Source organism: Mustela erminea, chromosome 8 (genome assembly GCF_009829155.1).
Source record: "Mustela erminea isolate mMusErm1 chromosome 8, mMusErm1.Pri, whole genome shotgun sequence".
In the NCBI taxonomy this organism is placed as follows: Eukaryota; Metazoa; Chordata; class Mammalia; order Carnivora; family Mustelidae; genus Mustela; species Mustela erminea.
In genome coordinates, this window is record NC_045621.1 from 6,393,862 (window position 1) to 6,420,312 (window position 26,451).

Sequence of the window (26,451 nt, forward strand, 5' to 3'; positions counted from 1 at the left end):
TTCATATAAATAATCCACAGGTTGGTTGTTACCTTAGTGGTGAAGTGGAGGACATTGATTGGGTCAGCTGTAGGAGTAAAATGGATTACTGCATCTTGAAATAATCTGCAGTTTATTCTCAAATTATACAATTTTCCTAATGTATTTTATGCTTCAAAAATTGCAAAATGATTAATTTCCCTTATTATATTAATTTTCATTCATGCATATTAGCTACTTTGGTTTTGAATTTACAGAATCCTACCTGCATTTCATTCTTTTTATTTTAGCATATCTAATTCCTTTCATTAACAGAATTTAACTTCATATGTAATCCATTTGAAAATAACTTGAAGGATTGTTGAAATTACTTAATATCATATTCTCTGTTATACTTTTTATATTTTTATAGGATTTAAAGTCACTTCACCATTTTAAAACTGGAAAATGATAAATAACTTTACTTGGCATTTTTTTCAGAGCCTTGACATGATTTATAAATGAAGTCACCAACATGCAACTGATTGAGATTTTTTTTTAGTAAGTGTTTTCTTCTATCTGGTTTTAAAGGTACATCAATGAAACCTCAACCCAAAATAATTATATTTACCCACATATGGTATATATTGGATATGCTATAATTATCTGTATTATGTATTTATCTTAATAATCATTATAGGGGCACCTGGGTGGCTCAGTGGGTTAAGCCTCTGCCTTTGGTTCAGGTCATGATCCCAGGGTCCTGGGATCGAGCCCCACATCGGGCTCTCTGCTCTACAGGGAGCCTGCTTCCTCCTTTCTCTCTGCCTGCCTCTCTGACTACTTGTGATCTCTATCAGATAAATAAAGAAAAAATCTTTAAAAAAAATAATAATCATTATAATTTATTTTTAGACCATTTCAATTCTCTACAGCTGTTCTAATAATTATATTTAATAGCCATCATAGAACTAATTTTTCAAGAGTAAGGGTATGATAATGAGAGCAGTAGTGTTCTTGGTCTGTGTTTTCATTTAATTTTGTATTAAAATTAGTGCCAGAATTTGAGAAAACTGAATATCTTTTTGCTGTAGTTTTAAGTTATGATGTAATAAATAGTTTTATTTAGACTTAAACAACTCTTTGGATGTCCGTGATTAGTCCTACTGTCATAGAGCCTTATAATATTAATTATAACAAATACTGATAATAGTATCAGTATTAAATATTAATATTAAATATTCCTTAGTTTTCACCAGGCAGAGTTCTAACGTTTCCCTATTATCTCATCTTCATTGCCACCTCACAACTATTGTGTTCATCTTACAAATGAGGAAACTGAGGTACGCAGAAATTAGTCATAACCCTATGACACACATTTACTCAGTCTAAGTGAGATCCTAATTACAAAGTCCCAGTGCAAAATATACCATATGTAGTTTCTAATCTCCCCTCAGTGTTTAAATATTAGAAACACTGGACATTTAGAAATTGCGCTAAAATCCAGTGTAAGATCTGGTAGAGAGAGTAACCCCTCCTCCTCTCCCTCATTTTCAACCTTCCAGCTTCTTGATGGAGACTATAACTTTAATTGTGGCCTTGACATCATAAAAACTGTGGCTTGTGTAGAATAAATCGATATCCATGAGGCATGTGAAAAGTTAAAAGGTGGTTTATATGTTCCAAATGAAATGCCCAAGTGTGTTTGACACACTGACTTTTGTATGCATGAGTCACAGGCTCAGGACTGGGGAGGAGATATGACTGAATTTAGCAGTACAAAATGTGGTGCAGGAGTTATCTCCCACGCCTACTGAATTTCTGATTGTTCCCCTCTCCTGTTATCTGGTACTTGCTTGATCTCACCTCTTCAGTGACTACATCCTTTAGATTTTCAAAATATCTGTGGGAGGGGCAGGCTTTTAATCTGTTAGAATTCTGAAGACAGCATATAATATATAGTACAAGGAAATTGCACTTTTTCTCAAATGAAAATAGTCTCCTTATCTCCTGGGATGTGTCTTATTACTAAGATTAATGGAAGTAGTCAATTTTAAATCTAAATTAAAAAGAAATAGTGAAATGGATATTAACATACACAGACTAAAGATAGATATGATGGAGACCATATTCAAGCACTGCTTCAGCTTGGGTTCAGAGCACAGGTAAATTACAGGACGCCTCCACCACATCTGTTGTAGTCCTGCCGTCTCAAGAAAGCAGAACTAAAAGAAGTAGGCACTGAGGCAGGGAAATCAGGAGAGCAAATGTGATGGAGAGTACATGACTGTTCCTGCTGTACGTACAGATGATCGTTCAGTCTTGGGGGAGTGGATAAAGATATTCTAGGAACTGCTGTGAAGGCCATTTGGAGGTAAAAAGGGAGAAAATCCACCAGTGTCCTACCTTTCCTTGCCTCTTGTGGGTTCAAATCTGCCCTATGGACATTCATTCCCCAAACTTTTAGATTGCATCGTGTTGAGTCTCTGGGTAGCAGCCAGGGAAGTCAATGGGCAGTAGGCAGGTGCGGCAACTCAGGCTTGGCTCCACTGCAGTGAGAAATACACCCCAAAGCCACAAAGCAAGTGGCATGTGTGCGTCTGTGGTGGTGATGACTGATTACCATGTACTAGGATACAGCCCTCCAAGAATATCGGGGTGGGAAAAGGAATGCCACCTATTTCTCTACAGGCCTCCTAGGAAACAGTCAACAGTTTTTATCTTGAGTGCCGTGTAGAGCCAAGAGGCCCTGGAACCAAGTGAAAGATATCCCCACACCTAATGCTGGTGGCACGCTTCTAACAGAATCATCCTTCAATGTTATATTAATCCATCTTTTACGAATCCACTTTTCAATCATGCATCTAAATCCTGACTACATCCCATATACAAATGCACGTGTTATTTATAGACTGTTAAAACTGATTAAAAAGCAAAAATATTAAAATTAATGCCATGTACCCACATAACTATATAGAATTATAGCAAGGTATGGGATGCCATGTCACTTTGTGAGTCTATGAAAATAAGAGAATACTGAGGTAAACAATTGCTAATACTCAGTGGTTTGCATTTATGAGGGGACAAAAATCCTCTAGGATAGATTACCTGGGAAATAGTAACTTCCTTATCTGTAACTTTCCTTCCTTATCTGTCCACATAAATAACAGATTACACTCTGACTTTAATATTAGATATTGATACCACATTAAAACAGATTCAAAAATATTTACAACTAAGTAAGAAAGTAACCTTTCTTCTTCCTTGCAACGGATGAAGGCGGTGGAGGGTACAAACATGATTCTTCTTTGAAGTTTAGAAAATACAGCATGAAAAAATCCCAAAACAATTACAAAAAATTAGTGCATTCATGGAAATACATTAAATCACAAAAGTAATAAGAGATGTACAAATGCAAAAATATTATGGTTTTTGCCCAAAAGTTTGCTAACGATTATATCAAGAAGCATATGGTGAAATGGGTATACTAATTTGTGAGGATACGAAGTATTAAAATATTTTTTGAAGAGTTTGGCAGCACACATCCAATTTAAATAGACAAATGCAAGACTATAACCTAAAATAGGCATATATATATATGTATATGTTTTTTTGTGTGTATATATATATATGCATACATATATATGGTCATTGAATCATCATATAATGTTGATAAAATAAATTGATAAATTCTATATAGCCTTTAGTAGGTGAATAATTATAAGTATACTTTGGAAAACTAAGCATACAGCGATTCACCATGGGAAGACAGAACTACATGAATTGACATGGAAAATTTTCAAGAAAAATGATGATGTGCTAAAAGCAATTTAAATTAAGTTTAGAGGTTCATTTGAGTTTTAAAAAATGCAGAACTTCATTTAGAAACAAATACAGGATAAAAATCTCCCTCATTCTGATAATTAAACACATATAATTGTATGTATTTGGAATAAAAAGAGTTCCAGAGGAATTTCACATTATATAATATATATTTCTGTATTCCTTTCCACAATGAATATAAATGCATGTGTTATTTATAGAAAATTAAACTTGATTAAAAACTAAACATTAATATTAAGTTATAAATAATACCATGTACACTCCTATCAACTATATATATAATTATAACAAGCTATTGGATGCTGTCCCTTTGTAAGCCTATGAAATAAGAGAATATTGAGGCTAAGACTCAATATTTTGTATTTATGAGGAAAAATAAATCCTCTAGGTGAATTGTCTAGAAAATAGTAAGCTTCTCTATCAAATAAATGTAGTTTATTAATATTCATCATTTTATTAAATAAATACTTTAAAAATTAGTGTTACACTGAAATTTAAAATAAGTATTCAGGATACATGTACAATTAAACAACACTGTATTTCTGGGATAGTGGCAACTGGATCACGAGATATAATCTATTTCACATACCAGTGGATTTGACTGGTTAGTATTTTATTTCAGATATTCATTTCTACTTTTGAGAGTAATTGCCTTAAAGTTTTATTTTGTTAGAATGTCCTGGTTGGTTCCAAGGTTGCTTTGGTCCCATGATGCAAACTGCCTCATCTTCCATCTTTTCCTACTTTCTGCCAATGTTTTTGTAAGTTTCCTATTATTTCCTCCTAACTATCTAATGATGTCATCAACAAAGTTATCGCAGGTATGTATCTTTGTTGCAAGACTTTTAAATTGATTATTTTATTTCTTCAATAGATAAACAGCTGTTCCTCTTTTTCTTTTGTCCCTATTATGTTAGGTGTTTTTAAGGAATTTTTCAATATTATGTAATTTTTAAAAATGTTTTGGCATAATGTTGTTCATATATACTAATACCTGTTTAATGTCTGCAAGTGTAGTAGTATGCTCTGTTTTTTATTCCTCATGTTGTGATTTGTTTCTTCTCTCCAACCCTTTTTTAAATCAGCTGTGTTCATCTTTTTTTTTTTTTTTTTAAGATTTTGTTTATTTATTTGAAAGAGAGAAAGACAGCCAGAGAGGGAACACAAGCAGGGGGAGTGGTAGAGGAATAAGCAGGCTTCCTGCTGAGCAGGGAGCCCAATGCTGGGCTCAATCCGAGAACCCTGGGATCATGACCTGACCCAAAGCGAGATGCTTAACAACTGAGCCAAGCAGGTGCCCCAGTGTGTTCAACTTTTTAAGAAAGAAATCCTCATTGAATCAGTCACCGCAACAGAATGATGAAACTTGCATCCACAACCTAACCAGGCTGACTGCCTGCTAAAATAAAACAAGGAACATTTCCCAGAGGACTTTAACAGGACTGAGTCTCAAAACAACTATTCACAATGTAGAGGATAGCATTCCAATTCCTCTAAGTAACAACAAGCATATTTTCCCCCTCCTGCATAATCCATTTGAAACTCCCCTCATCCTTAGCTCTCAACCTGGCAGGTCCTAATGGCATAAACCAAAATGATATTCCTGAAGGCTCAGAGACCTTAGTAATAATATCCAGGGCATGGTGGTCTCTGGACACAAGATGCCCAGCATGCCCTGCTGGCAGATATAACTTGTAGTTCCATAAGACAGTCACTGTATTTCTTGGCAAGAGGGTACCACCTTTGTGGATCATGACCTCCAATCATGCAGAGTCTATAATTGCAGAGATAGAGGGCAAGGTCTCTACTGGGTCATCAGAAAATAAAGTAAGTGGGTTTATTCCTACTTTCATCCTTGATTCCCACCTCATGCATTCTCCCTATGAGGGACAAAGCACATAAAGATGTATATTATTCAGTGCCTGTATTGTGTCTGAAGATTGATATGCCATCCTTGTAGAGTATCACCTCTGATCCAAGGCTTCTGCTATTTCTTCAGCAGTTCATTCTAACACTTTATGAGGCCACCTATCTCCGGATAGAGCACGTGTCCAGATTATAGGCGAACTCCCACCTTACCTTCAATCTATGGTGGGCCCCATGAGGAGTAAATACGTGAGTTGCCATACCTGAAGATCAGATTCTGCAACGCCCAGACTAATGGTAATGGCTGAAGACTTAGTAACATGGAAAACAAAATCATCACTGAAAATAGCCATCACTCTGTGTGAAGATGAACAGCTCGATATTACAGGACATAAGAGGTTCAACACAATCTATTTGTAACCAAGGGGACAATGCTCCTCACAAGGACTACTATCATCTTGGGATCTTTGTGTAAAGTAGGATAGACATTCAGAGACAACGATAGCTAGATTGGTTTTCATAAGAGTCCATGATTCGGCCTGTGTGTTTTCACAGTCTCTGTCACAGGACCACTCTGTTCCTGTGCCTACCATGATAGCTCCTGATAGCCAGTGATGAAGACTGGTTCATGTCAATGGCTGAGTCAGTTTGCCAAATTGGTTTTTCAATGCTTCCTTCATTGTGCATATTTTCTGATGGGTATTAATATATGATACAAAAATCTTCACTTTTTTGTCCATTTCCATATTATTATGCTGACAAGGGTATTCCCTCCCATGAAGACATTTACTGGGGTAACCAGTTGTAAAAGTTCCATTACCATTTTTTCCAGGGACTATCCCTGATGCATATTTTTCCAGAATGGGATCTTCCTTTCCAGCTAAGCAATAAATAAGCCAGTCTCCAAGTCTCATAATACCACCTGTTTTCTTTAATAACTACCAGTATTATAGTTCAGTTAGAATCCTCCAGGAATTGCACACCTGGACAAGTATAGATGTACAGGAAGTTATTAGTGATAAAGAATAAAAAGGGAGGGAGCAATACTAGGCAGAGAGAGAGCCTCCAGCTGAAATGCTGTTCTGACACCTGTGAAAGGAACAAGGAAAGGAAGTTTGAGTAGGAAGAGCCTCAGACCACTGCTCAGTTATAAAGACTTGGCTAGGCCAAGGGACAGATCTCAAGCGAAACTTTCCTACTGAAGAAATAATCCCGCAATGGCACCCTCATCTTGCCCAGTCACTGGCTACGAGTTAATCACCCAGGGAAAGCATGGCTTCAGTATGCCTAGGAGTAGCAGTTGAAGGCTGTTCGATGTCTAATCTAATTCCCCTGCAGTAGTTTCTCTTGAAAGAAATCTAAATGGTGCAACTCTTTTCTGCTGCTTTTGAGATTTACTGTATATTTAATCTGAACTACATATTGACTTTATTTTTTACAACTTGTGATTTTATAGTATTTGTTTAGATTCTTTTATATGATTTATTCATGTATCAAAGCAGATATAAGAACATTGTGTAGTTAAAACATCTTAGAGCAGATAATGAAAAAGTTTGGTGCCATTCAATGAGGACAAGATATATATATACATTTTTCAGAACAAAAAGTTAGTAGAAGGAGTATTGTATTTTCCATTGGTTAACTCATGATACCATCTGAAAATAAGATTCTTTGTCAATTCCTATGAAAATGCTTTTTCTACTATAAATCATTACATATATTAGTAATCTTAACACTCCTAATATATAATTTATCAACTACAAAATAGATGAAATTTAAAAGCATAATTGCTTTTTACAAAACAATGTAAAAAGCTTTATATAGATTTCCTTTATTGACTCTACAAAGAGGTCAGGATCCTCTTTGTTTCTGTACTTTTAAAGAAGGCAACATGGAGACTGACTACAGAATACGTCGGCTGCAATTTGAATGGAAGGGCATCACAAGACGGTAACAACAGTAACAGCAAATACGATGTGGATATCTATGTTCAACATTAGATTGATACACACATCTAATCACTCACTGACAGCATATGTCTACAAGTTCTAGAGAAAACATTAGAGGACAAGGCCAATAAAAGTACTGCTTTGTTGTTGCTTGTGTCCTCATTTTTGGCTGCTGGTGACCTAGGCTGGATTTGACAATTCCTTCTACCTTCACTAAAGCATGTATAAGGCTAACTACACTTCAACTGCAAGCAAATTAACCTCTCCTCCCTCTCTCTCCTCTCCTAAGACCTTCTGTTAACTCTCTAAATATCACCACTTTCCTCATAAAAAGAGCCAAAAAACAAACAAACAAACAAACAAACAAAAAATGAACTCAAAGAAAAGTGCACTGAAGGAAAGATTCAGAAGGAAAACTTCTTTAAGCAACAGCAACAGAACTGAGATGTCTACCTAAGATCCCTTTCTCTTGCATTCTACTCTTGTTTTAACAATGTGCACATTAACTTTCCCAAAAGCCTCATCTGTGTTTCTCAACCTGAAAGACATTAGAATTGCTTGAGGAATGTTTTTTTTTAAATAACCACCAAGCAGGCCACACTAAAGACTATAATTTGAGAATACGATACCCTGTACACTAATAGCCTTCATCCAATTGTTTTGGTACCCACTGATGACAAGTTTGAATCAATGATTCTCTTAAGAGTTGAAAAATGAGGTCTTTCTAATTTTTTTCATTATTTCTATATTTATTATGTTTGACTTTCTTCTGTAAAGAAGAGTTTGCCCCACTTTCTCTTTTTTCAATTCATTATATATCCCAAAAGTATTTTTTACTATACAATATAATTCATTATCATCAGCATAATGTTGATGCTCAAACTATGACAGATTTGGCCATTGGATCCCCTTCAGGTCAGACTCTGTTTCCCTTTGACGTATTCAGAAAGCTTAGAAAAAGGGTAAGAATGCTACTAGCTCCATGACTACTTAACACTCTATGGGTAATGTTAACCAATTCAATTAATCAGATAAAGCAATTATGGGCATAAAAACTAAAAAGGAAAATTTAAATAATTCTGCAAATTATATATTTTGAAAACAAAATACTGAACATAATTGTGTTTATAGTTAAATTTAAGAAGTTAGACATAAAGTGATAGATTAAAGAGGAAAAGAAATATTGAAATTAAAAAGAAATTAATAAATAGGAAAACAACAGAAGAGATTAGTAACAGATAAGCTATTTTCTTTCTTCTTTTTTTTTTTTTAAGATTATTTATTTATTTATTTGACACAGAGAGAGAAAGATCACAAAGTAGGCAGAGACACAGGCAGAGAGAGAGGAAAGGAAGCAGGCTTCCCGCTGAGCAGAGAGCCCAGTGCGGGGCTTGATCCCAGGACCCTGGGATCATGACCTGAGCCGAAGGCAGAGGCTTTAACTCACTGAGGCACCCAGGCACCCCCAGATAAGCTATTTTCAAGAAGATCATTAAGAGTGACAAACTCTGAAATATATCGTAGGCAGGTGTGAACTTGAGACTGATGTAAGGGTGTGATCATGGAAAACTGACTGTCTCCCCCTACCCACCCTCTGGTCCCAACATCTCTACCTAGGCACTCAGGAATGTGTTGGGTTTCTTGTCTGCACTTGGCAATACAGACATAGCCAAAAACTTCGGAAGTGATTGGATGGATCTCAAGGATAAGAGAAGCCTCAAGAAGAGGATACAAGGCGCATTAGATCCACATCAAGATTTTATTTATTTATTTTACAGACAGAGATCACAAGCAGGCAAATAAGCAGGCGGGGGGGGGGGGGGGAAGCAGGCTCCCTGCCAAGCAGAGAGCCTGATGCGGGGCTCGATTCCAGGACGCCAGGATGATGACCTGAGCCGAAGGCAGAGGCTTTAACCCACTGAGCCACCCAGGCACCCCCTCTGCCTGGAAATTTATCTAATAAAGCTTATTTTACATTTAAACTCTGTGGAGTTAGTTATGTGTCAGTGATCCTATGTACGACACAGAATTACACATTTAGAAAACACAATAGGGAAAAAAAACATACATACCATTCCTAGTGTAATGTGTAAATTATCTAGGAATGAATCCATAAAAAAGATACACAAAATCTCCCTGGAGAAAATCATAAACTATTTTGAGGAATAAAAATGAGACATACATGAATGGATATGCATGAATACTAATACTCAAACTTTAAATTATGAGAATTTTTCCAATCTACGTCTATAAATAAATTTACCTAGAAATTAATCTAGAAATGCAAAAAATTCTACAGTTCTATCATATATGTTAATATACAGTATCATTTCAGACAAATAGTCATTCCTGTGTGACAAAGATGTCTCTACAGAGGCATAATATAGGGGATAAACTAAATGTGAAATTTTTTTTCTAAAATGAGTAAGACTTGAACTTAAAAGTCAAATATTAATTTTAAAATACTTGGTCTTTGGTATGTGGAGACTTACAATATGCTTCTAAAGTTTTCTATATATTTGAAATATTTCACAATAAAATATTTTAAAATACCGGTTGAGCAAAACTGTATCAAAGGAGGACAAAATTTTTATCTGAAATTTAAAATTGGAAACAGGACCAAATAACTAACTCGGTGGCCTTTATTGTTAACTTTTTTTAGAGTAGTTTTAGCAGCAAATTGAGGGGAAGATATAAAGACCGTCCCTATACTCCCTACCCCCACATGCACGATCGCCTTCATTATCAACACCCCCACCAGAGTAAACCTTCGTTACAACTACATATCACCAGCACCCAAAGTCCCTAGTTTACATTAGAGTTACTCATCGGTACTGTATATTCTATAGGTTTGACAAATGTATAACAACATTTATCTATTCTAGTGATCTTTCAAAATCAATAGGAAATTGTGCTTTGTTTTGTTGTTTTCTGGATTTAAATTTCTTTATTTCTTCAAGAACCACAGACGACACATTGAGTAATATAATGATACAACATTTAACAATATAGCAGCGAATGAGAACAAACTATGTATATGAGATTTATTTTTTTTAAGATTTTATTTATTTATTTGACAGAAAGAGAGAAAAAGAGAGCCCAGGTAGGCAGTGTCAGGCAGAAGGAGAGGGAGAAGCTGGCTTCCAGCTGAGCAAGGAGTTGGATCCTAGGCCTAAAGCAGATGCTTAACCAACGGAGCCACCCAGGTGCCCCTATATTTGAGGTTTAAATTATGGGAAAAGAAAGAACAGAAACAACAACATGACTCTCATGGCCTTATGGATATAGATTAAATAGGAAAGCAACATTCCCCTGATTTGGGATGCCTGGGTGGCTCCGTCCATTAAGCACCTGCCTTTGGACTGGGTCATGATCTCAGAGTCCTGGGATCAAGTCTTGCATTAGGCTCCTTGATCCGCGGGGAGCCTGCTTCTCCCTCTGCCTGCTCGACTTGCCATTCCCCCTGCTGTGCACTCTCTTTCTTTCCCTGACAAATAAATTTAAAAAATAAATAAAATAAAATAAAACAACAACAAAACCCCCCCCCCAACACACACACACAAAATTTCCTGACTTAATTTCCTTGAAAATTCCAGGAGATACAGTGAAAGCCACGATGGATAATATTCTCAGCAGGAGACAAAACCCCGCCTTAGGGCTGCATCGTATTTCAACCTTAATGAAATCTGATCATGTAATTTTCTTAAAATATACTTTTAAAAATGGGATTTAGGGGTTAGAATTGTTAGCTTTGTCTCAGACTTTTGCTGATCGGTTGCACAAAGGGTAAAGCTTGTAGAATCTTGAGAAATTTGTATTTAATACATCATGAAAAAGATCCTCAAATTCCAGCCATCTCTGCAGATTTGACCGCCACTGGAATATACAGCCAGGCGGCCTAAAATGACACAATGTACGGTGCTATTCAGCATACCGGAGAAGTGTAGAGGCTGCAAAGATGTTAAAGTAAGCCAAAAAGTTTACTCTATGGGGATTATTCTCAGCCTTTGCATATAGGGATGATAAAGGAAACTATTTTACAAATATACAAACATGCCTAAAGCCATGAAATAATCTTATAAATTGTAAAAAGTGAAATAATCTTATAAATATTGAAACCATCCTTTAATGGAAAAAGTAAGACCTTGCTGTCTCTTCTTACTGTCAATTGTTTTTACTTATGTCACATTCATAAATATAATTAAACCAATTATGTTTTATTTTCTATTATTTTACTTTCTATTATTTAAAAGAATATTGGTGCCCAACATTTTGGGGGTGTCATGATGAGAATTATTTCTACTTTAGTTTGTTCCTTCCTAATATTCCATACATAATTTCTTAGATTAACAAACTGATCTTATGTCCACAATAATAATAACAAAAGTTAACATTTTCATTCTCACCCAAGATGTCTACTTCCCATGATAAAAATGAATCATTTTACAGAAAATTATTTGCTTAAATCATGATTAGCATTTTGAAAAATTGCAAAATTCTGCTTTGTACAAAAATAAATAAATAAATAAACAAACACATTTTAAGTCATTACTCCATGAGCTGGCATGTTACCCAATAAAGAAAAAATGGGGGAGTGAAGGAACCTGCCTTGTATGTTTATATAAGATTTAGATATTATTTCCAGCAGCAAATGCATAATGACGCCACTGGAATTTGAGAAAAATTGTAAATATAAGCAATAGTAATTTATGTTTAATTTACTACATTTTTTCTTTTAATAAGAAATTAAAAAAGCTTTTTTTGGTCTTCACATAAAAAGGTACATATTGGTTTATGAAACGCAACAAGTATGCCAGAATCTTATTTTGGGGTAATTAATGGTTAAGGATGTACACAACAGAAGAAAAATTTGTGTGTTATTGCTAAGGCAGCAAATTCTGCCTGACATTTCCATAGCACATCCTCCAATTAAGAAGGCAGCTGTCATATTGATTGAATTGATAATCTGTTCATATGTCACCAGAGAATGAGAAGGTTCAAGTTTAGAAATTAATGTTTCCTTGGATTTGTATAACTGACAACAGGAAAAATATTCATCTTGATTGTCTTCCTTGCTTTGCAGAGTTTGTCTTGTTTCTGTAGGTCTAAATCATTAATACTGGTATGGGGCAAAATTCTTTAAAAAACAATAAAATAAAAATAAGGACTATTTATTGTCTGTCTTCAACCCTCTGTACAGATAAAAAGGAAGTTTTTTTAAAGTACATAAAAATAGTTAAATAAGGGGCACCTGGGTGGCTCAGTGGGTTAAAGCCTAGGCCTTCGGCTCAGGTCACGATCCTGGGGTCCTAGAATCAAGCTCCACATCGGGCTGTCTGCTCAGCAGGGGGCCTGCTCCTCCTCTCTCTCTCTCTCTCTGCCTATCTCTCTGACTGCTTGTGATCTCTGTCTGTCAAATAAATTAGCAAAATATTTTTAAAAATAGTTAAATAAATCTGGATTTTATGTTCTATGTCTATCCTGAATATAGATTTAAATGTTACCATCAGGTTCATGGTGTTTAAACACACTACTGTGTTTTGGTAAATAATTTGATTCTGACATATTTCTTGATGTTATCCATCTAATCCCCCATTCTTCAAATTCTACCATCTACCTGACAAATGATGGTATCATTTATATTTGATTCCATTTTAGACTACCTAGACTTATTTCCACTCTATGCCATTTTCTCACTGACTTTAGGGTGATCATACTTACCTATGTTTATATGAAAATCATTTTCAGCACATTTTATTTTATACAGATAGTTTACAGATTAATACTTCACTTTGAATTTGTCACTGGTTTAAAAACTTAATGTAAAATAAATGAAATATTTTATAAACTCAAAGTGTTCTGATACTTGCATAATTAAATCCATGTAAATACTTACACATACTAATTTCTAAATTTGCAACTCTAGACAACAATTTTTTTAAGATTTTATTTATTTATTTGAAAGAGCGAACAAGCTAGAGTAAGTAGTGCAGGGGCGGGGGGAGAGGGAGTGCAGAGGGGCAGGCAGAGGGAAGGGGAGAGCAGACCCCTTGCTGACCAGGGAGCCAGACATGGGGCTGGATCCCAGAAGCCCAGATCATGACCTGAACAAAAAGGCAGATATTTAACTGACTGAGGCACCCAGGTATCCCCTAGACAATTATTAATCTAGCATTAGTGTTTAAAAATTAGGTGTACATTTTTTCATTCCATTGGCCATTTTACTCTTATGTTATAACTTGTTATTTCTTAACTGAACTCCATGAATAACACAATCTAAGTAAACTCTCAAAAAAGAAGTTTCTTTCAAAATACTGCAGTATCCTACCTCAAGAAATTAGAAACCAAAGACTAAAATATAGTCAAAGCAATTGGAAGTAGGAAAATAATAAGGACACTAGCAAAAACCACTTTGATTGAAATCAGGGAAAAAAAATAGAGGAAATCAATGAAATAAAAAGATGATTATTTGAAAAGACCAATAACATTGATAAGTCTCTAGCAAAAATGACAACAGTAAAAAAAGAAGACAAAGGAATATATAAGCAATCTTATAAGTTAAACAACACATAAAATGGACAAATTCCTGAAAAAAACACAAACAAGTAAAACTCAAACAATTCTAAAGGGACCAATGGATAAATCCACAATTACTAAAATAATTTATTTTAAAATTTCAAAAGCTCTCTAAAAAGGAAGCTCTCAAAAAAGAAATCTCCAGTTCCAGATAGTTTTCTAGTAATTCTACAAAATGTTTAAAGAACAACTAACATGAATTTTATATAGTCTATTCCAGAAGATAGAAGAGAAGGAAATATGTTGCTCCCTCTTATAGGGACTCTTATGATCACAAAATACTTAGTTATAAATTTAACAAAACATGTACAGGTTCTGTGTATTGGAAACTATAAAATGCTGATGAAAGATAACAAAGAATATCTAAGTAATTTTTAAAAATGTGTTTTATTTATGTCCTGGAAGTCTCCATATAAGAAAGGTATTAATTATCATAAAATGATCTATAAGTTTAAAGCACCTGCTATCAAAATCCCTGAAAGTTTTATGTTTCTGTAAACATAGTCAAGTTTAGTCTAAAACTTATATGGGGGAAAATGGGCCCTATAATATCTAAAACAGTCTTAGTAACAACAAATGTGAAAAATATCACTGTATTGAATATTAGGGCTTCCTATATAGCTATAGTCACGTAACAGTGTGGTATTGGCAGAGTGATAGAAACACAGAAAAATATAACCACAGGGAGGACATAAAAACAGAACCTTATAAATATGCTCAACTGATTTTTAACAAAGTTATATAAATAATTCAATGGAGATAGAATGGGGTATTTTTTGCTTTTTGTTTTCAATAAATGGCACTCGAACAGATGGGCATTCATAGGTAAATAACAATAGCAAACAAAAGCAGAGACATAAACCTCACCTCTTATACAAAATTGACTCAATTATTAGTTATGGAATTAAATAAATGGGAAATGTAGAAATATAAACCTTAGGCAAAAAAACACAAAACTTTAATTTTTTATTTTTTATAAACATATATTTTTATCCCCAGGGGTACAGGTCTGTGAATCGCCAGCTTTTGCACAGCAAAGGAAACCGTTAACAAAATCAAAAGACAACTGACAGAATGGGAGAAGATATTTGCAAACGACATATCAGATAAAGGACTAGTGTCCAAAATCTATAAAGAACTTAGCAAACTCAACACCCAAAGAACAAATAATCCAATCAAGAAATGGGCAGAGGACATGAACAGACATTTCTGCAAAGAAGACATCCAGATGGCCAACAGACACATGAAAAAGTGCTCCATATCACTCGGCATCAGGGAAATACAAATTAAAACCACAATGAGATATCACCTCACACCAGTCAGAATGGCTAAAATCAACAAGTCAGGAAATGACAGATGCTGGCGAGGATGCGGAGAAAGGGGAACCCTCCTACACTGTTGGTGGGAATGCAAGCTGGTGCAGCCACTCTGGAAAACAGCATGGAGGTTCCTCAAAATGTTGAAAATAGAACTGCCCTATGACCCAGCAATTGCACTACTGGGTATTTACCCTAAAGAAAAACACAAAACTTTAGAAAAAAAAATTTTAAGACAGATAGCTATTAGATTTAACACCAAAATCATGATCAATAAAAGAAAACATTGATAAGTTGGACCTCATGAAAATTAAAAACATTTGCTCTGTAAAGAGCCATGTGAAGAGAATGAACACAAGATGCAGATTGGGAACAAATTGTTTATAAACCACACATATGACTAAGGATTAGTATCTAGAATATATAAAGAAGTCCCAGAATATAGCCATCAAACCAACAACAAAAAAAATCTAATTAAAAAAAGGCAAAAGTTATGAATAAACATTTTACCTAAAAGGATGTATATAGGGAGATAAGCACATGAAAAGTTGCTCAAGATCACTAGCCATTAGGGAAATACAAATTAAAACCACCGTAAGATAACACTACAAACCTATCAGTATGTCTAAAATTTAAAACAAGAAACAAGGGTGCCTGGGTGGCTCAGTCATGAAGCGTCTGCCTTCAGCTCAGGTCGTGACCCCAGGGCCTGGAATGGAACCCCACATCACACTGGTCTCCCTGCTCAGTGGGAAGCCTGCTTCTCCCTTTCCCACTCCCGCTGTTTGTGTTCCCTCTCTCTGTCTTTCTCAGTTGAATAAATAAATTAAACCTTAAGAAAATAAAACAAAACAAAAAAACAAGAAATAGTAATAAAAAATGATGTAGACAATGAGATCACTTATACATTGTTGGTTGAAAACACTTTGACAATTTTTTATAGAATTAATCATGTAATTACTGGGTCTTGATCAAGGACCTGATTCCTTAAGAGGTATTCATGATTCCTTTCTGAAACCGCTCTTATAGTCCATACTTAATTACATGGTTTGATTACAGGTTTGTCTCTGTTTTTTGACTATTGAAATATTTAGATAGGAACAATGATTTATTCAGATTTTTATCTCAAATGTTTAGCCCAGGATGTGGCACCTTATATAATAATAATTATCAGTTAGAAAAATAAATGTAAAAAATTATATTCTTGTGGAACAATGCCTTATTTTATGTAATTTTTCATGACTTGGTCATGGTATTTATGGGAGAATTAGAAAAAACATCAAATTTCTTCTCTTCAAATACAACACTATTAAAAATTCAAATCTAATTAATTCTCAATATTCCAAATTGTATGGCTTGATCTTTAATGTAGCTTCTACATAGATGCATAATATAACTAATGGGAAGTATACTTTTTATTTTGCAAAGCAATATGGAAGGAAAAAATACTGGATAGTGATCCGGAAACACAGTAACTCACAGAACCATCTGGCTGATGTTTGAGCTGTTTTTCATAAATATAAATTAGTATGTTAGGGCGCCTGGGTGGCTCAGTGGGTTAAGCCGCTGCCTTCGGCTCAGGTCATGATCTCGGGGTCCTGGGATCGAGTCCCGCATCGGGCTCTCTGCTCAGCAGGGAGCCTGCTTCCTCCTCTCTCTCTCTCTGCCTGCCTCTCTGCCTACTTGTGATCTCTCTCTGTCAAATAAATAAATAAAATCTTTAAAAAAAATTAGTATGTTATATCCTTTATTATTGACTTATTGTGAAAATGTGTAATGAATTTTTCAGAACTCATTTATAATAATTTTTACATTTACTTAAAAAGTATCTACCTTTATTCAGTGGCCAAAAATATTAGACAGACCTATGTGTTAATGAACACAGTATGTAATATTCTAACATACTGGCATGTGGTTGCTGGACCTTTGTTGGTATTTATGAATGCTAATCATAGCACCAAGTCTTCACTCCCTGTTTCTTAGTGTTTTCCTTACATTTAATTATTTAATTTTCTGTGAAGATAATTTTACACAGAAATAATAATATTGTATTGTCTGAAAGAAAAAAAAAATTGTGTAACCTTAAGTTCGTTGCCATTTTGTTGCAGACCTCTGGATAAAATTTCACTAGTCACTTTTTATATTTTCTTAATTGTTTAGAAGTCAAAAGTTTTCTATTCTGCTAACCCAACAAAAACAGCCATTCATTGTAGCACTTGATCCACATTACAAGTATTACAGCATAATGTGTTTTTTAGCTAAATGAGTAGGAGGCTGCTAACCAAAGGCATAATTGGTGAAATTAAACTCAAAACAGTAGGCATCAGTACACTTATTAGAGAGTAGTTTTAATTATATTTGGCATTATTACCTCAAGCAACTAAATAGACTAGTTTCTCTGAAGTCTAAATATTTAAGGAAAACAAATACATGACAATTTAATAAAACTACTTACACTACCTCAAGCGAATAAATAGACTAGTTTCTCTGAAGTCTAAATATTTAAGGAAAACAAACACATGACAATTTAATAAAACTACTTACACTAATTTGGTTTTCATTACCCACAATACTTGTTAACATGCTGTATTATAGTTAAAAGTCTGATATGCTATTCACAATAAACTGTTATTTCAAGACAACTAAAATATAAGCCCAAGAGGGATAAATGCTTCATTTTAGATAAACTCTGAACATAAATTTTTATCTCTGTATATAGATAGTTTCTTGCATATTTATAATTGCTGAGCCCATTCTCCCTAATCCCAACATCCATAAACCCCAAAATACCTTTTTAAAAAAAGATACTTTAAGCATTTCTTAAACTTTAATTTAATAAGTTTTCCTTCTAGAACCTTCAATATTTTTGGTTTTAGGAAAAGAGAGAGGAATAGTTTGCTTTGCTTTTATGGGAGACAAACACATACTTGCTTATACCTTGTATATATTTATACATTGGATATTAAAATCTTTGTAACCCATTTAATTACTTCCAAATGTCTAATAAATTCTACCCTAATAGGAGATATTTTTTAAAAAAAAATTAGAGATGTTCATCATCATTTGCATTCCCCATTTTTCTTATCTGTCAATGGAGCTCTGAGTCACATTATTTCCAATAAAAATAATTGACTGAATTTCCCAACTGTTTTTGCAGAATTTACAGAAAAACAAAAACTGAGCTAAAAACTGGGTTACACATACTTTGAAAACAAATTGTCATGAACATTAAATTCTGTGGCAACTAAAAGCACCATAGATGAGGGGAAAAATTAATTTGTATTCTCCAAAAGATTATAAACTGAGGATAGGTGTAGATTTTATATGCAAGTATCTCACAAGATAAAACCTGAAAAATTAAATTTTATTTTATATAAAATTGTATTTGTTCTTTCTGCAACTGATTTTTGTTTTCTCAGTATCTGTTCTACTAATTTAATAGAGGGGAAAATATTAAAAGTATTCAAAAAGTCTTCAAGACCTTCCTATATATTACCACAAAATTAAGTATATGAGTAATTGTTTTTGTCACATTAACTTTTAGGTTGATTTCAATCTAACTGTTAATTTTCAGCATGTTTAAGTACGTTTTTTATTGATATTACCTTTACTTAGCTAACAACTCCAAATTCTGCACAGTATTATTTTTAAAGAAAAACAAACAACAACAATAAACACTTGAAGTCATTGGAGAATGAACAAAAATAGGAGAAAGATATGGAGGAGCATTGGGGCGCCTGGGTGGCTCAGTGGGTTAAAGCCTCTGCCTTCAGCTCAGGTCATGATCCCAGGGTCCTGGGATCGAGTCCCGCATCGGGCTCTCTGCTCAGCAGGGAGCCTGCTTCCTCCTCTCTCTCTACCTGTCTCTCTGCCTGCTTGAGATCTCTCTCTGTCAAATAAATAAATAAAATCTTTAAAAAATAAAATAAAAATAAAATAAAAAAAAGATATGGAGGAGCATAAATTTTTTTGAGAATTATTAATTAGAACAGAAAAAAACACTTCTTGAAGGAAGACCAAGTTAGTAATACATAAGGAAATTAAAATTTCAATAGAAAATCCGAATTCTCCCTGCTCTGAAGAAGTAGTGCACAGAGTTGGGCACCATACCTGATGGACAGAGAGGTGATACTAAGAAAAGGAGGCTTATATTTTGTATTTAAATTCTGCCCAAAACTTTGATCATCATCAACCCATGCGTGTGTGGGACAGAATCCAGCTAAAGATGCAAAAAGTTAACTGAGATTTTAGCTACCCACTAAGGCACAGAATTTGCAGTTTGAGTCAAATTAATTGTCTATTTAAAAATAAATAATCAACACTCCAAAAAATAGTGCATAAAAAATCCATAGTCTCCCCAATAAAACTCTTCAGATATCCCTGATAAAATCCAGAAGTAGTCCCACAAAAATTTCTTTACATGTTTCAATTCTCAAAGAGACAATGAGTCTCAAGATGACACATATGCTTTAATGAATAAACAAAACAGGTTTTTAAGATTTATTTATTTATTTTAGAGAAAGGGAGAGAGAAAGAGAGCACGAGTGGGGTGGCAGTGGGGGAGGGGCAGAGGGAGAGAATCTGAAGCTAACTCTGTGCTGTGTGTGGAGCCAGAGGTGGACTCCGTCTCAACATACGAGTTCATGCCTGAGCCAAAACCAAAAGTCGGATACTTAACCTACTGAGCCACCCAGGCACCCAAAAGGGGTGACTCAGTTGGTTAAGTGTCCAAAAAGGGGTGCCTGACTTTTGATTTAAATTTTAAAGCATCCATAAAGCTATGCTTACAAATAAGTAGAAACATTCTGACAAGAGCTCAACACTAAACATTTACCTGAGGTGTATTGCTATGAAAATGTGAAAATACCTGTGTTACCAGAGAGATACCTCATGTTTGTGTTCTGAAATATTCAATATTGTTAAAATGTTAATTCTTCACCAAATGACTAGAGCTCAATGTATTCCTTAAATGATTATATGAAAATGAAAATATTTTAATATCTAGAACAATCTCAAAAATGAAGAAGAATACTGTGCTGTTTATATTGTCTTATTTTAAGGACTATAATAAAACTATAATAATCAAGATAGCATGACTCTGACATAGTCATGTCAGAGTATAAAGTATACTTTATATACTTTATACAAGTATAAAGAAGGACTAGAAATAAACCCCAAATTTATAAGGCCCTTGATATTTGGATAATGATGTCAAAAGTATCTAATAGAGGAAGGAAACTTTTTCCAAAGGTTTTCTGGAATAACTAGATAACCATAGGAAAAAATAACCTTGATTTTATCTCATACCATATTCAAAAACTTAATTTAAAGTGGATCATAGATCTAAACTTGCAAGATACATTCATACAGAATATAAAGAAAAGGGAAAAAAAAGAAAGATAAAGGGTACACAATATTTCATTGAGCATATAGTATTAAGTAATTAAGGCTTATAAAGTTAAAATTAATCAAAGATTTTCTAGAACTACTAAAATATAACTGTGTACTGGCACTCTTTTATAAACTGCTTTAATATCTATGACAAAATAAGTACAAAAAGTAAGAATAAGTGTACTGAAATTTCTATAGCAATATGACATTGTCAGGATATCAACCAAGATTCTCCTTGAAGACTTTCCTGGGTGTTGCCAGGAAATTATCCCAGAATCTTCTAAAACAGTACTAAAATAAATAAATTAAATAAATAACCAATCAATCAATCAATCAACCTGGGGATTGGTGCTGATTAATTAACTTTTTTTTTTTAACTTCTTCATGACAATATAACCCTAGACATTGAAAGTAAATGTTATAAATTGACAGCAATTTGGCATTGCCAGGACATTGACTGATGCACAGACAAGGTCAGGTTTTGAATATGGATGGTGAGTAAAATGGGGGACAACCAGCATACTAATTCAAAGCAGTAATTTAATTTTACATTACAACATTGGTTACTTTGAGGATAGTCCATTACTTGTATCCCAAAAGTATGTGAAAAGTGATAAAATGGTCATTTTATAATCATTCTAACTTCATAAACTTTATTTATCGATGAAAATTAAGGTATAATATTTGTTTAGAATCCACGATGTGGAATATCTTTCCATTTTGTTGTCTTTAATTTATTTTATCAATGTTTTATAGTTCAGGGTACAAGTATTTCAGCTCTTTGGTATTTTTTTCAGCTTGATTGTAAATGCAATTGTTTTCTTAATTTCTTTTTCTGCCACTTCATTATTAGTGCATAGAAATGTAACAGATTTCTGTACATTGATTTTGTATCCTGTGACCTTCCTGAATTCACTTATCAGTTCTAGAAGTTTTTTGATGTAATCTTTAGGAGTCTCTATATAGTATAATGTCATCTGCAAATAGTGAAACTTTACTTCTTTCTTAACAATTTGGATGCCTTCTATTCTTTCTTTTTCTAGTCTAATTGTTATGGCTAGGATTTCTAGTACTATGTTGATTTAAAGTGATTAAACACCCTTGTCTTATTCCTGATCTTAGGGGAAAACTGCTTTTCACCATTGAGTATGATGTTAGATATGGATTCTTCATATATAAAAAAGATAAATATTGTGAAAAAGTCCATACAACCCAAAACAATCCACAGCTTTAATGCAATCCCTATCAAAATATCAACAGAATTTTCACAGAACTAGAACACTCTAAAATTTGTATGGAACCACAAAAAACCCTGATGTTAGCAAAAAACAGACATACTGATTAACAGAACAGAACAGAAAGCCCAGAAATAAGCCCATAATTATGTGGACAATTAATCTTTGATGAAGGAGGCAAGAATATGTAATGGAAAAAAGTTTCTTCAATAATGGTGCTGAAAAACAGGACAGTAATACACAAAAGGAAACTAGACCACGTTCTCACACCATACACAAAAGCCAATTCAAAATGGATTAAATATCTAAATCTGAGACTTGAAACCATATAAATCCTGGAGTAGAGCACAGGCAGCAGTTTCTCTGACATTGGTCTTAACAACATCTTCCTAGATATATCTCTTGAGGCAAGGGAAACAAAACCAAAAATAATCTATTGGGACATCAAAATAAAAATCTTTTCAGCAAAGGAAACAATCAACAAAATCAAAGAACAGACAACTGAATAAGAGAAGATATTTGCAAATGATATATCCAATATGGGGCTAGAATCTAAAAGACATAAAGAACTTAAAAAACTCAACACCAAAAAAAGAAAAATAATTCTGTTAAAAATGGGCAGAAGATATTAAAATACATTTCTCCAATGAAAACATTCAGACAGCCAACAAACATATGAAAAGATGCTCAACATCACTGATCCTTGGGGGAAATGCAAATCAAAACCACAATGAGATATCCCCTCATACCTGTCAGAATGGCTAAAATAAAAAATAAATAAATAAATAAATAAATAAACCCACAAGAAACAACAAGGGTTGATGAGGATATAGAGAAAAAGGAATCCTTGTGCTCTGCTGATGAGAATGCTAACTGGTGCAGCCACTGTGGAAAACAGTACAGAGGTTCCTCAAAAATTAAAAATAGAACTACCTTATGATTCAGTAATCACACTATAGGATATTTACCCAGAGAATATGAAAACATTAATTTGAAAAGATATACATGCACCTTTATGTTTATTGCAGCATTACTTACGATAGCTGAGTTATGGAAACAGTCCAAGCGCCCATCAACAGAATGGAACAAGTAGAAGTGGTGTGTATATACATAACGGAATATTATTCAGAACGAAATCTGGCCATTTGCAATGACACGGTGGAGCTGGAAAGTACAAGGCTAAGCAAAATAAGCCAGAAAAAGAAAAATACCATATGATTTCATTCATATGTGACATTTAAGAAACAAAACAAATGAACAAAGGGGGAAAAAAAGAAAGAAAGACAAACCAAAAAGCAGACTTTTAAGAACAAGCAGATGGTTACCAAAGAAGAGACTGGGGGCGGGACTGGTTAAAGGGGAAGAGGATTGAGTATATTTCTCTTAGTGAGCACAGAGTAATATCTGGCACGGTTGAAGCACTATATTGTACGCTGAAAACTAATACAACACTATATAGTACTATATGTTAATTACACTGGAGTTGGGAGAAATAAGAAAAAGAAAGAAAAAAATAAAGTAAATTTAGTTAAAATTTTAAAATTTTTCAAAGATTTTTAGAGATAACCAGGTAAGCAAAATAATTACAATTTAATTTAAATTCTGTCTTTAATAAAGCAAACTGCAATCCACTGGTATTGTCAAAAGAAAAAAAAAAAAAAGACATGCATTTCTGAGTGTGATATTGTAGTAAACCAGAGGATGATGATGGGAGTAATTTTGAAAATTTAAAGATCAAAATGCACTGTTCTTATCTAGAATGTGATTCCCCCATATATTGTTTGGGTTTGTAACCATAAATGAAGTACTAAAATCAATACCATATGTCTTCTTACAGACTAGCCAATGAAGTAGCAAAAACATCAAACTTTAGCAGCATTTTGAGACAAATCATAAAGAATTAAGCTCAAAACAATTAAAAAAAAAAACTTTGAAATCCTTTTTGAATTAAATGCTGTAGTAAGAGGTGCCCAGGTGGCACAGTCAGTTAAACATCTGTCTTTGGCTCAGGTCATGATCCCAATAGGCTCCCTGCTCTGTGGGGAGTCTTCTACTCCTTCTGCCTCTCCCCCTCCTCATGCTCTCTCTTTTTCTCCCAAATAAATACATAAAATTTTTAAATGCTACAGTAGCATACATCCAAAGCACTCTACTGGCTTGTGAAAATATTAGTGGAAGGCTGTACCCAAAATGTTTACTTGAAATGTTTGGTAATACTGTGACAAAATATGAAACTCAACTGTTTTTCCAAGGACACCGACGCCCAAAATATACAAGAACTAACAATATGAGAGTCCAATCCATGGAAGAAATATAGCTAACAAAGTGTGTTTCCTTGCAGTTTATTGAGTCTACAGATGCACCTTACGTCTTGGAACACAACTGATTCATTATTTTCATCTATAGAAACTCTGTTCTTCTAATATTCTAACTTTTCTTTTTATCTACCATTGAAAAATCACAGACCCTCTCTTTGAATGGGAGTATCCTGTTTGATCATTGATGATTTTGTTGGGAAACTTCTATGTAAAGAACAGAGTTTCTTCAGAATATTGTCATGTTCCATAATTAAACCAAGTTTATCAGTGAAGTAGTGTATATTCTCTTTTCTTTAAGATTTTCTTTATTTATTTTATAGATAGATAAATATATATATATATAAAGAGAGAGAAAAAGTGAGCCCAAGTGGAGGGGGGAGATGTAGGAGAAGGACGAGCAGATGCCACGTTGAATGCAGAGCTCAACTCGGGACTTGATTCCATACTGAGCCCAAAACTGCCCCCATGAATATTCTTGATCTTCCACACTTATAGTAAAATTATTACTGAACTCCTTAAACACATTGATTTTTAATTTTCTTCAAGGGAAGATCAACATACAGAACTGTAATGGTTCCAATATTTATTTATTTCTCTCCCTTAAAGTTGTCTAACTATAATTTCACAGAATGATTTTTTGGAATATATTACCAGTAAATGATTAAAGTTGCATTACAAAAATTAGTACTTTTTTTAATTTGGAAAAAGTATAATAAACCAGTGATTGCTAAAATTCTTTAAATATCTTACATGAATATTATTAGAACAATACTTACAAAGAATATAGATACATATTATTTCTTATAATTAATGTTATCAATCCAAGGTAAGTTGGATAGTTAACAAGAAAGCAATGAGCTCATTTGTCACAATCAATACTTTATATTCAGATATCCTCAATATTTGTATAACGTTTACATGTAGGTACTTACGTGGGGAATTTCTACTTCTCTCATAACATTTTGTTTAGTTCTAATTGCAAAATGACATTTATGAATGTGATGACAATACTTTTTACTAAGTGCTTATGTGCACATTATGAACAAGGTTTAGGTTTTTTATTTACCTATATTATGTTTCTCTAATGATATTTCTATAATGTGAAATTATATGTATATGTCTATATGTATATACTCATATATCTGTTGTCTAATAATTAAAACAGAATTGTACTTTTCACTTCACTTTGCCTAATAATTTTATTGTTTTACAAAAATATCAGATCACAGTACATTAGAAAGACAAAAAAAATTCCTAAACCAAAAATTATTTGAGAAATTTACCCTAAAGTGCATGAATTACACTAACGTTTCATTAAAATCCCATGGCCCAAATTTTGTATAAAAAATTGTGGATTAATGCTGTATTTAAAATCAGGCATATGAAAAATAATTTTATAGCTTTATTAAATATATATTAATATCAATCAAAATTTTCTGCAGAAATGTAGAACAATTTCTTTGAGGCTATATACTGGAATTTGAGAGAGAGATTAGGATTTTAATACTAAATTATTGGCATATTTACTTAGCTGTGACACAGACCCAAGATTTTGTGTGGCTGTCCATAGTCTCACAAGTTAACCCCTGTACATTTCAGAAAGACTGAGCGGTGATTCTTAGGCTTGAGAATATACATAGTATAATGCTTCAAAATGCTTTTTTTTTTTTTCTTTTTCCTATTGGAAAGAAGAGAGAATGGCAGTGAGAGGTACGGGTATACATCTCCGGGTATGACGTAGATACAAAGTGACACTGCTGCTTAAAGAAAATAAGACCAGGTGTAGACTGCTTACAAATGAAGTTATGCCTAAATTCACTCTCCATTTTGAATATGGTGATGGGAAGGTCAAAATAAAGATTTTCCAAATACCAATTCCGGCTATAACAATCTCTACAGAGGAACATTCATAACTGCAGAAGCAGGATGGCCCTTAAGGGCACAGCAGAGCTCCTAGTGCTGCATGCTGATCCTCAGTGCAGACATGCCCAGTTATTTT

General features: G+C 33.8%; 1 long non-coding RNA gene across 4 annotated transcripts in view; it reads right to left on the reverse strand.

The window, feature by feature from the left end:
• LOC116597260 overlaps positions 1–23,293 on the reverse strand; it is an 85,935-nt gene extending 62,642 nt beyond the window's left edge. For all 4 annotated transcript variants that reach the window (XR_004288535.1, XR_004288534.1, XR_004288533.1 and 1 more), the window contains exon 1: positions 23,173–23,293. This is a non-coding gene — a long non-coding RNA (uncharacterized LOC116597260). The remainder of the gene's footprint in view (positions 1–23,172) is intronic.
• Between the last annotated feature and the right edge of the window lie 3,158 nt (positions 23,294–26,451).